We start from the raw sequence: 13,454 nt of genomic DNA on the forward strand, positions 1-13,454 counted from the left end.
TTCAGTGTTATAATGAAAATTAGAAATGCCACTTTAAAAAAAAACTGAATAAATCTGTTTCTGTACTTTCCACCTGTTCCGTTAGTGTTTCTCTATATGTATGCCTTTCACAGTTTGTTTATAATCTTATACTATTTGGAAGCTTAGGATTGTCATTATTTGATGTGATCGTAAAATTACCTTTCTTATTTTATTCCATTTATATTACTTTTCACATAATTGCATTATATTATTCTCTCAGAAACTATCATTTTGTTAAGCTTGATAAAAAATCCTTTGGGATATTTGTAGGAGCAGCGTTGCTATAGAAAGAACAAACATCTTTATAATACCCTATTTTTGTAGCTAGGAACATGGGATGCTTTTCATTTGTTCAAGTTTTGTTTTAGATATTCAATAAACTTTTGTAATTTTAGTTACATAGGTTTTGCAGTTATTCCCAGATACTTACTGTTTTTAGCTAAAAACCAAAAATATTTTATTATATTGCCTACTTTTATTGATATTTCAGACTACTTATACTAAAAGATATTTAAAGTTTAAAGTACAAAAATGTGGAACTTATATGTAAAATCTAAAATAGAAAGCAAATTAACAAAGATACAAATAAACGAACAAAAAATATGACACTTAAATTCTGAGAATAAACTAGTGGTTACCAGAGGGGAGGTAGGTGGAGGAATGGGTGAAATAGATAAAGAGGGGTTAAGATGTACAAACTTGCAGTTATGGAATAAATAGGTCACAGAGATGAAAGGTACAGCATAAAGAATGTAGCCAGTAATATTGCAGTAACATTGTATGGTGACCAATGGTGACTATGAGTAATGTATAGAATTGTTGTATCAATATGTTGTACATCTTAATATAACAATGTATGTTAATTGTAAGTCAGTTAAAAATTTTTTTGAACTACACAAAAATCATATTATATATAAATTTTAAAAATTAAGTAAATTCATTAGCAAATTAAAAACAATACAAAAAATGGTTTGAAAATAGCAAACTAGGGGCGCCTGGGTAGCTAAGTGGGTTAGGCAACCAACTTCAGCTCAGGTCATGATCTTGCTGTTTGTGGATTTCAGCCCTGTGTTGGGCTCTGTGCTGACAGCTCAGAGCCTGGAGCCTGCTTCACATTCTGTGTCTCCTTCTCTCTCTGACCCTCCCCTGCTCATGCTGTTTCCATCTCTCTCTCAAAAATAAATTTTAAAAAATTTTTTAAAAATTTAAAAAAGGAGGGGCGCCTGGGTGGCTTAGCCGGTTAAGCGTCCGACTTTCGCTTAGGTCATGATCTCGCGGTTCGTGGGTTCGAGCCCCGCATCGGGCTCTGTGCTGACTGCCAGCTCAGAGCCTGGAGCCTGTTTCAGAGTCTGTGACTCCCTCTCTCTCTGGCCCTCCCCTGCTCAGGCTGTCTCTCTCTCTCCTAGAAATAAATAAAAATATAAAAAAAAATTTAAAAAAGGAAATAGCAAACTAACTCCTCTATATCCATCACTCAGATGAAATGATTAGCAAAGTTTTATTGCATTTGCCTTCTCAATCCGTTTTGTTATTGTTGATACTACTAAAATATTGTAAAGCATATCCCAGACCTAATTTGCCCCTGCATGCCTCAGTATGCATTGTTTAAAAACAATTTTCTTAATATATATTAATGCCATTTTCATACATAAAATTGTGCTACATAGTATTCATATTAAATACAGATTCAAATTTCCCTGACTTTTTAAAATGTCTTTTTACTGTTGATTTGTTTCAATTAACATCAATGTGCCAAATTAGTGTTGTTTTTAAGACTTTTGAAAATCTAGATTATTCCTCCTTCCCACTGCCTGCCTCCCCCCAACTTCCCTTTTAAAAACTTTTCTTTATACCTTTGGCTTGTAAAAGCTGAATCAGTTACTCTTTGCAAACAGATTCTGGAATTGTGTTTTCTTCTTTGTGGCTCATTTAACTTATTCTTCTTTGTCTCATTTTCTGTAACTGACTGTTGGCTCTCAAAGCTTGATTAGATTCAACTACTTGGGCAAGAATATTTCTTAGATATTGATGTAAAATGGATTTAACTCATATAGTTACAGCATGAATATAACCTGAAATATGAGAAAAATGGAAGGGTTACAACCTTAGTCATCTACCTCCCCAGTAATGTGTGTTTACAATATGGGACTATACATTTACTTAATGTGAATTTAAAATAAGGGAATTTAAAATAATTTGGGTATTGTTCTTCTCACACAATATATTTTTGGGCTAAGTCCATGCTATAATATTATCTAATTCATTTTTTAACAGTTTTATATATATCGCATTTTATATACCATTTCTTTACCAGTGAAAATTTTAGTGAAGTTTCTAGGTTTTTTTGTACCATTCAGCAATAAACACCTCATTATGCGTATGCAAAGTGTTTTTGTTAATATAGACACCTAAAAGTTTAATTGATCCATCATGAGATATGTACATTTTACTTATAACAGACATCATTAAAATGCATTGCTGAGTTGCATTTTTACAACTGTGCACTCCTCGCTTCGGTACTAGAGAGTACCATTTCTTCACAACTTTTCCAGTGCTCGGAAATATCAAACATTTTAATTTTAGAGAAACTATTTCACATTGGTTTAATTTGCATTTCTGTGATTTGTATGTTGCTACAGGGACCATTTGGGTTGTTTCAGGTCAAATATAGGGTCAATGTTTGTAAATTTTCTGTATGCATATGTTACTTGCAGGTTTCTATGTATATATGACAATATTTTCTTATTCGTGTTATTCCAGGTATATATATCCTCGTTTAGCTCTGTTTACTTGATTTATTAATGTCTGAGCATTGTGATTGCAGGGTGGTCCCTTTCTGTCTGCAGTGCCGCCATTTTCCCCATGTGTTTCTAAGTGTATCTACATTTATGACTATTATATTCTTTTGGAGAAATAGTTCCTGTATCAACATGAAATGTATTTTATTAAACCTACTTTCTTATTAAAAATACGTCTTGCATCTAATTCTTTTTTTCTGATGTAAATGTTGTGATGAAGTAATATAGGTATTGCCTTTTGTTTTTAACTTGGAATATATTTTATTTTATTTTTTTAAATTTTGTTAATGTTTATTCATTTTTGAGAGACAGAAAGATGCAGTGTTAGCGAAGGAGGCACAGAGAGAAGGAGACACAGAATCCAAAGTGGGCTCCAGGCTCTGAGCTGTGAGCACAGAGCCTGATGTGGGGCTCGAACCCACAAACCAGGAGATCATGACCTGAGCCAAAGTCGGACGCTCAATTGACTGAACCACTCAGGCCTCCCTGAATATATTTTATTTTAAAATATTATATATATTTATTGAGAGTACATGTATGTTGATGAGCAATGAGTGATATACAGAATTTTGAATCACTATATTATACACCTCAAACTAACATAACACTGGAATTAAAAGAATAAAGAAAAAGAAAAAATAAAGAAACTCCTGGGAGTTGAAACAGTGTATTAGTAATCACTGCTGCTCCTTATATACTTTCCTCCTGACCTGAAGAAAGAAGAAAGTCAAACAAATAATAACAAAATGCTTTGTAATTATAATAGAACCTTAAATCTCTTCTGTTACCTTCATAGAAAACTGTATGTAATAACAGTAATAAAAGTTTGTTGAGCACTTCCAAAAAATTTTAAAAACTAAGTATTATATATTTACATATTTAAAGACTATCTTTTCTTTTTTAAAAAAGTTTTCATTTATTTATTTTGAGAGAGAGCGAGAGAGCAAGCATGCGAGCACAAGTAGGGGAGGGACAAGAGAGAGAATCTGTGCTGTCAGTACAGAGCCTGATACAGGGCTCGATCTTACAGACAGTGAGATCATGCCCTAAGCAAAAGTCAGACGTTCAACCAATTGAGCCACCCAGGCACCCCAAGACTTGATTTTTTAAGAGCCATTTTAGGTAAATGGCAAAAATGACAGGAAGGTATAAAGATTTCCTGTTTACCCCTTGCCCTCACACACGCATGGCCTTCCCCCTCATTGACATCCCCTTTCAGGGTGGCACATCGATGCAACTGATGGGCCTACACATCATCACCCAGAGTCCATGGTTTATTTACATCATGGTTCATTCTTGATGTTGTATGTTCTATAGGTTGGGGTGAATGTATAATGACATGTATCCACCACAATAGCATCTTATATACTTTAAATATACAGAACACACAGTTTATTCCCAAGTAAGCATGAGCCAGCTCTATCAATTCTAACTTTCCTCTATTCTTGACTTAAAATCTAAAATGAAATGACACTTTACATACTACTGAAACCTCCTACAAACCATTTGTCAATCACATTTTCCTTCCTCCTCTGCTCCCAGAAATAGTAACTCACTTGAATTTGTTGTTTATCAATCCTAGGCATAATTCATACTATCACTTTACATGTACTTATTCACCACGAATATATTATCTTGTGTGTTTTCACAACTTTTATGTGTCATCATACTATCTATGTCATTTGTAACCTCTGTGTCTTGTTTTCATTTCAGAAGTTATTTCTGCATTTACCAGGTATTATATATTCTTTTATGTCTGTGAAAAGCTAAATATTGTTATTTTAAAGTTATCACCTGAGTTTTCTAATAACTCATGCAGTAAATTCATGATCTGATTTTTATTTTGATGGCTGGCTTTCCTCATGAGCATTCTAAATTTTGTCTGCTGATTTATTTTATTGTATTTTTTTTTTTTTTACCTTTTCATCTTCCTCTCCTTTCACCTACCTGTCAGCTTATCCCCTTTCTCTCCTTTTATCCCTCTCTTCACTTTAGAGGATTTAGAAAATTGCCATTGCTTTTACCTGGATCTTTGCTTCAGACTGGATCCTATTGTGTCTCATAATAACGTTTTAACCCACTCCACCACCCCACAATGACGTATCAGTTATTATTGCTTTTGGCTTTTGTAACAGAATCAGCGGAAAGAGCAAAGGTCAGCTATAATGGTTTCATCAAATAGCGATTAGTTTTTCTCACATAAGAGAAATCTGGACGCAGGTTCTCCGTGAAATCATAGGTGTCCAAACTTTTTCCAACTTTCTGCTTCCCTATTGTTAGCATGTGGTTTTCATCCTCAAAGACTCCAGAGAGCTCTTATACTTCTATCCTGAGGGATAGGAAGTGAAAAGGGCAAAGGTCAATAGAGCATGCCACAAATATTTATACTTGCATAAAAGTTGGGGAAATTCTGCTGAGTATTTTCCATATATCTTCTTGGCCTTATTATACATATGTGACAACTTTACATCCAAGGGAGTCTGAGAAAGCAAGTATTTTTTATGTTTATTTATTTATTTTGAGAGAGAGAGAGAGAGAGAGAGAGAGAGAGCGCATGAGAAGGGGAGAGGGAGAGGGAGAGGAAGAGAGAGAGGCACAGAGCCTGATGTGGGGCTCCATCCCAGGAACTGTGAGATCATGACTTGAGCCTAAATCAAGAGCTGGATGCTTAACTAACTCAGCCACCCAGGTGCTCCAAGGGCAATTATTTTTAATTTATTTTTTCAGCTGAGAAACTGTGGGAATGTCTTAGTAAGGCAGGAGGGGAGAGGGAAACTAGCAGTGATTTCACAAAGCTGTGGGGTTACAGCAGACTCACCCACCAGCACAAGGCAGCTTGGCTTGGTGTCTGCTCACAGGCTGTCTTCTACTCTTCTTGCCTCTTTCAGGCCCACTCCCTATAGAGAAGGGTTGGGAAACTCCTGCTGGCAGGATTTTTACATTTTTTAAAAGGTTGTTCAAAAATAGAAGAAGAATATGTGATAGGGACCCTCAAAGCCTAAGACATTTACTACTTTGTTCTTTGTAAAAAAAAAAGAAAAGTTTGTGACCTTTTTGTAAAGCTCCAGACTCAGACTCCAGTGGGCTTTTCCCTCATCTTCCTATTTAGCTAACTCTAGCTACAATATTGTGGAACAGTTTTATTTTGCCATTCTGTCAAGGAATTATGTTTCCTACTCTCACTTTCTGCTTTAGCTTCGAAGCCCAACATGCCTGAAACTTCATCCCACTCATTACGTTATACACACACATACACATCTACACATATACACGTTCATAACAAAATATACGCAATGATAGTGAAGGACTCATGTATCCCAGCTCTCAATCAATCAGCAGATGGCATTTTTCTGGCTGCAGGAGCTGCTTCAATAGGGAACATGAGATCACCTTTTGGTTATTTCAGGGTAAGTGTTCTCACTAGTTAGACATAGAAGAAGAAATGTAAAGCTCGAATGTTTCTTGTAGACATCCCATGATCACGATGAAATCCATCTTAGAGCAAAACTGACATGGTAGATGGGGCGTGGAGGACACAGAGTACACCAGTCACAGATTCTTTCTGCCTCTGGATTTTCTGTTTGTGCGAGTCAGGTATGTTCTTACTGTTCTAAGTTCTGCTCCTCAGAGTGACCCATGGACCAGCAGCATTATGAGTGTCTGGGAGCTTGTTAGAAGTAGAGACTCTAAGGACCCATCCTAGACCAACAGAATCACAACCTATACTTTATCAGAATCTCCAAGTCATTAGCAGACACCAAAATTTCAGAAGTATTTCTATAGCAGTGGCTCTCTCCATGTGGTGTGTGGATCCCTGGGGATTTCCAAGGCCTTATGTAGCATCTGTGAGGTCAAAAGTGATTTTAGATTATAATAAGACACGGTTTGCTCTATCAACAGTAACTACTGCTATATAGTCTTCCTATTTTTAGTGAGAAATAATGCAGAAGGAAGTTTTTCTCCTTCTTTATAGTGGGTTCCTGTCGTTTCTGTTTTTTTAGCATATTTTTCTCTTTCCTCTTATGCCAGTGATGTGATTATATTGGAAGAGCCCACTCTTCGTCCATGGAGTTTAGGTGTGGGTGGCCGCCTGCCCTTACTGCTCTCTTAGCAGGCCTGGGGAGATAACCTAGGTTTGGCCAATGAACTCATTTAATTCTCTTGGCCTCAGTGATTGATTCATAAATCAAATTATGACCCATGTTGGTGCATTCGGAAAAAATACCAACATTGTTTTTTTCTGGCGATATTGGGAACAAGAATCTCTCTTTATCTTACTTTCTTTTTAAAAGGATGGGATAGACTAACATTGCCAGGAGTTCCAGATGGCTTCTCTGTTATAGCCAGGTATCAAATTTAGGTCTAAAATAATTTCATTTAGAGTCTTGAAGCATATGCTATGTTACTGAAGGCTGAGTCTGTTTTGTGAAGCAAAGGCAAGGTATAACATTAACTATAACCTTGGCAATCTACCAGTTCACATTCATTTCCTTCCAGACACTGGTATTGATTTTTATTCATCTTTGGAATTGATTATATTGAAATCATTATTTCCCCCTTTATTTTCATTATTTTTGAGTGAAGCTTGGTTTCATGAATATCAAAAAACACACAAAATAAAAAAAATTTAATGTTTATTTATTTTTGAGAGAGAAAGAGTGTGTGTGTGACAGGGGAGGGGCAAAGAGAGAGAGAGACACACAGAATCCAAAGCAGGCTCTAGGCTCCAAGCTGTCAGGACAGAGCCTGACGCAGGGCTCGAACCCACGAACCTTGAGATTATGACCTGAGCTGAAGTCAGACATTTAACTGACTGAGCCACCCAGGTGCCCCAGATACATCTTGAACTGAAGGTTCTAGCAACCCTTTTTTATTTATCTTTTAATTCTCAGTACCTAGCACACTGTCTATTTCATACTCAGTACTGAAATTAAAAAGGAATATAGTCATTGTGACTTCAAATCCTTCTTTCACTACACTAAACTAATATGTTGTTAATTTTGCAAGGAGCTGAAAACATTTTTTCAAGGTAGACATCCTATTACCTTACAAGGATCCTCAATTATAATTTGACTATTACAGCTTCAAAGAATGCTATGAAAAACCTTATAGAAAATTATTCCTTTAATTTAATATTTGTTGAGTACCTCATATACGCAGGGCCTTACATTAGTTGAATAAGATACAATCCATCATATCCATACTCAGAAAGATCCTATTTACTGGTAAGATGGACAAAAGCATACTTTTAACTTGTGTTATAAGAGCAGCAAACGCAAAGCACAGAGTGTTACATGTTATCTCTGAAGATCAGAGTAGTGACATTGAAGTGCCTTACAAGCAGAGATGGGAGATTCTTTTTAAGTTGATTTAATTTTGAGAGACAGAGAGAGATAAAGTGTGAGACTGGGAGGGGCAGAGAGAGAGATCAAGAAATAGAACCCCAAGCAGGCTCAGAGTTGTCAGCATGGAACCCAATGCAGGGCTCGATCTCATGAAACATGAGAGGATGACCTGAGCTGCTATCCAGGGTCCAACATTTAACTGACTGAGCCAGCCAGGTTCCCCGAGATGGGGGATATTATAGGCAAAACAAAGGCATATTCAGATGCACCAGTATTTGATGCACCAATATTTGAGGGAAACTGTAAACAGTTTAGAATTGTTTGAAAGAGGGATGATAAGAGATGAGACTAAAGAGAAAGGCTGAATCCAGATCAATAGAGGCTGTGTTTGCCACATTAAGGAACTTTGATGTTATTCAGCTGATCGCTGCTACTTACTTTTAAAGAAAATCCACCTGAAAAACATACAAATCCATCCTGATATAATTAGAGATTATAGTGTCTTGTGCATTCCTCCTTCTGTGGGAATCATTTACACAGACAAAGGGGATCCTTTAAAATGTCTTGCGGAAGATAGAGAAGCACTCTGGAGACTGGAGATGTGGATCCAATGATAGACTTGAAAGGTAGATTTAAGGTAGTGGCTGTGTGAGAGGAAGGCACTTTAATTTTTTTTTAACACATATTTGTTTTTGAGAGACATAGAGTGTGAGCAGAAGAGGGGCAGAGAGAGAGGGACACATGGAGTCAGAAGCAGACTCCAGGCTCCGAGCTGTCAGCACAGAGCCTGACGCAGGGCTCGATCTCATGAGCAGAGAGGTCATGACCTAAGCTGAAGTTGACCACTTAACCCACTGAGCCCCCCAAGCACCCCAAGGAAGGGCACTTTAAAAATAATTATTACTTGGTGTTTTCAGGGACATAACCAGTGGAATTTAGATATGATAATATATGTTATTTAACTTTAAAATTTTAGAGGCTATTTATAAAGCCCCTTTAGAGAATGATATTTATAAATACATGAAATAGAGGAAGGGGTTACCGCCTCACAAACTGAAATAATGAATTTATAGCTTTCTTTGAGACTCTTGACAAAAGATGCCCCCTCACTCCTCACTTTAGATTCAATGTCATATTCATGTATAGTTTTATACTCTCAGAAATAGCCTAAGATCTGTTGGTTCCAATTTTATACAGATAATATTAAATTAGTTTTGGTGACCCTGACAGTGAGTGACCTTTCCCTAAATTTCTTCTGCCTTTCATGTCTTTACCTTCATTGTAATTTGCATTTTTAGTTTTATAACTTGTTTGTTTAGAGTAATACCCCTCAATTTCTTTTACATCATGACACACCTAAAAGTGATATATGTATACAGTACAAGAAAAGCAACAGATATGGCTGCTTGCTTTAGGAGACCACAAGCTCCAGCCTACCATACTTTGTTAGATCACTTGACACTGAAGGGAATTGCTATCTGTTTAGACCCCTGTAGCCCGTTCACATTGGTTGGAAGGTTCTGGGTTATGGAATGGAACATAAAGAGCTCATGACTATGGGATGCATACCTGCATTGTTTAGCAAGTATTGTGATGGCATTGGACATAGCATATAACAAAAATACCAAGTGGCTCGAGGAACAGTTGCTAGTGGCCACATAGGGATCTTGCAACATGGTGTGTAAAACTCAGGACAACCTGCAGTCATTTCAGAAAACATGACTGAAAGCGTGTATTTGATTGATGAAGGCACAGGAGCACGTGATAGGGTAGTATAAATATCCAATTCTTTTAGTTCATAAACAAGGGAACTTGAGACTAAAGAAATGATGTGTCTTGACTTGAACAGAAGCTAAATGACTAGAACTTAAGCTTTATGAAGTCAGGGCCATTGTGTTAACTGCTTATATCCTGTTGCTTAGTAGAGTTCATAGTACCTGCAAGAAGTTTTCTAAAATGTTGTTGACTGAATGAATGAATTGGCCAGGGTCACACAGGTAATGACAGCTAAAATGAGAATTACAAGCTTCAATCTCCCAGCTCAATATTTGATCCACTGTGTATTAGACTATGTCACATTTGTTATCAATGCTCTATGAAGAAATCATTATGTGCCACAAGGCACAAAAGGTCATGAACACATTCTAGATGAATATTTTAAGGATTTACCTTTTCTTCTGTTTTGTAACTGTCCCTATCCATCATATTTATAAATTAAACATGAAATATTTGGATTGTCATAAAGCTAATGCTTAATATAAACATACTTAGAAACAACAAAGTTGGTGTTATATGAACTTCCACAACATATTTTCCTCTTTGGTAAGGAAAAGATTCATTATTTCATTATTTTCTTCAGTAATAGAATATATTCAGGTCTCTTTTTATTACCCATTAATCAAATGATGAAAGGCAAAATTTTAAATAAGTAATTACTGTTGTGTCCTATATGCATTAAAATCAAAATGAGCACTATCACTGAAAGGTTATGTCACTCACAAATTCATTAAGCATTCATTAACCTCACCTCAGGTATAGGTGTCCTTGTTTACATATTTCAGATTTGCATACACCTGCCCTGAACAAGATTTCAAAAATGTTTACGACCCTATGACTACCTTAGTTATGAATCCCCGGGTAGATATTTGTGAAATCCTCACCTAATGTGGCTTTTCCCCCCTCCACCAGGTCCTTTATGCAGTTCAATTTATAAGATGACACAAAGATAAAATGAGTTTTCTCTTTTTTTAAAATTTCTTTATTTATTTTGAGAGAGAGATAGAGAACACAAGGGGGGAGATGGGCAGAGGGAGAGGGAGAGAGAGACTCCCAAGCAGACTCCATGCTGACAGGAGCAAAACTCAGTCTTATAAACTGAGAGATCATGAGCTGAGCATGAAACAAGAGTCAGATACTTAACCGACTGAGCCACCCAGGTGCCCCCAAACAAGTGAAGTTTCAGTGTGTGTGCCTCCATCTTCCTTGTAGCTGCCAAAGCCTGAAGAGACCTGGGGTAGAATGCTTAGTCATGGGGCAAGCTGCTGTGGTTGGCCTGGCAGATGGGGAAAGGAGAAGGTTTCCGTTCTTCACCATCTGAATGACATTTTCATTCTCCAAAGCATAGTGTTATCCTACTTGTTGACAATTGTGTTTCACAGAGAGACCCCCCCCCCGACCAAAAGATGTTTAAATTCTTTGATATGGCTTTTGTGATTATTCATGTAGAAATCTTCCAGAAATGTGATTCTGGGGTAAGGCAGCACCACTGGAGACCTGTAATCTGGCAACTGGCCTTTGGGTTTGGTGTAAATCTTCACTAGTTTCTCTTAGTACCAGATATTTTCCAGCAGGTTACCAAAATTGCAGCAGGGATAGGCAGAGATGGAGGCACAGTGAAAAAAAAACATCATATTATAGATGATACTCAATTCTTCAAGGGAGAGCTGATCAGTCTTACTTGACACATAGATACAGTGGATATAAACTCTGTTTCCTTCCACAACGTCAGTGAGGTCCCCTACTGTGGTATCGCTATGCAGAGCCACACCGGCCAACCAGAATGCTCTGCACAATTTCAGCATCCAGCTCACTCTGAGGGCAAGTGGCTGTGAGGTTAATGCCTCCCTTATCCTTATTCTTAAAGCCAAAGTAAGAAGGGTTGTTGTTCAAGTGAATACTAAAGCCTTCCAGCTAGTTTTCAATAATCTTTTATGTCTCAATGGTTTCAGGACATCAGGAACCAATCAGGACCAAGTTATACACACAGGCCACTGCAATGACTTCCTGTACTTTTTTCCATTCTTGGCATCCCCAGTGATAACTGGGAGGTCCAGGAGCCCCCATCTTGGCACCTGTGTATCTGATGACACCAGGAACTGTGGGTGGTGAGAGTAGTGAACACAGGCTGTCATGTTGGAATATACCCAGGTTACTAAGTAGTGTTGACTTCTCCAAGGATGGAAAATCTACAAACCCAATTTGAGCATCACTTGTCTTGACCACATCAAAATCTTCTCCCAGCACACTACCACCACCTTTAAAGTAATGTGTTCTCTACAAAGCTTAGAAAGACCAGCCTTAAGCAGGTGGTGTATTGTGGCCTTGTTTTTCTTGAATCTAAGCCATCTTGGCTTCGATATCCACGATCTTGGTTAATGTACTGCTCCTGGTGGCTAATCCCATGGGATGCAGTGGTCTCTATGCTGCTTCCCATCACACACCTGGTGCAGAGCAGCCACACCCATCAGGTGTTAATGCCGTGCATAGGCTAATACTTCCTACTTCTTTTTTTTTCTTAAATAGTTTATTGTCAAGTTGGCTTCCATACAACACCCAGTGTTCATCCCAACAAGTGCCCTCCTCCATGCGCATGACCCCCTTTTCCCTCCCCCCCACCCCCATCAGCCCTCACTTTGTTCTCAGCATTCAAGAGTCTCTCATGGTTTGCCTCCCTCCCTCTCGTACTTCTCATTTTTTAAGTTTGTTGTTGTTGTTGTTGTTGTTATTGTCTGTATGTCTTTTCTTTATTGGGGAAGGGGATGCATCATTTACCATGGACTTCTGTGCTGGCCCCAATGTGCACACAGGTTCATATTGCCTAACTCTGCATACTGAATAAAACAAAGCAGAAAGACAAGTTTATTGCAACAGTTTTGACTGCAAACTGGGAAACTGAAGGCTACTCAGAGCTATGAGTTCTGAGTTGCTCACAGACTAAAGGGTTTTAATGAGGCAAAATGCAGAATACATTTAGCTTTTTCAGAATGATTGCCTAATGGTCTTCTTCCTTATTGGGATCAGAGCAGTGGAGTCAGTGGAACAAGGAAGTTCAAAGATGACGTTAGCAGATGTGGTGTTTGGGGATTGGCTGGCATCCTTTGCTGATTTCTGAGAAGAGCTGTAATTTAGGTAAGGTTGTTTTGTTTTTCTTTGATGTGACTGTACAGGCCATTACATTTTGTCCTTAACATATGTGACTCCATTTTTGTTTTAGTTCTGTAGTATACATATGTGTACATATACACCTGCAGGATGCCAGAGCTCTGGTGGATTGGGGACCTCCAGCTCTTTTACAAGAGGGTATTAGAAAGAGGTGATTCTAATTGATGGGAAACTGTAGCCCCACCCTGGCGGGAAGCCATCACTGTCTGCATGCCCAGGTGCAGCTAATAATACCGGGAGTTTTTTGAGGGTAGGACCTTGGGCGGACAGAGCAGTCTCCATCCCTCCCACCCTGCCCTGGACTGGTGGCTTGGTCTCACTCTACCCTCAAGGTAGGTCTCTGGGCTCT

The 13,454-nt window shown here is 37.9% G+C and overlaps 1 pseudogene; it reads right to left on the reverse strand.

Moving 5' to 3' along the window:
- Nucleotides 1-11,122: 11,122 nt before the first annotated feature.
- On the reverse strand, nucleotides 11,123-12,346 carry LOC120236723 (annotated as a pseudogene).
- Nucleotides 12,347-13,454: the final 1,108 nt, after the last annotated feature.

Source organism: Hyaena hyaena, unplaced genomic scaffold (genome assembly GCF_003009895.1).
Source record: "Hyaena hyaena isolate Hyena2069 unplaced genomic scaffold, ASM300989v1 scaffold_161, whole genome shotgun sequence".
NCBI classification, from domain to species: domain Eukaryota; kingdom Metazoa; phylum Chordata; class Mammalia; order Carnivora; family Hyaenidae; genus Hyaena; species Hyaena hyaena.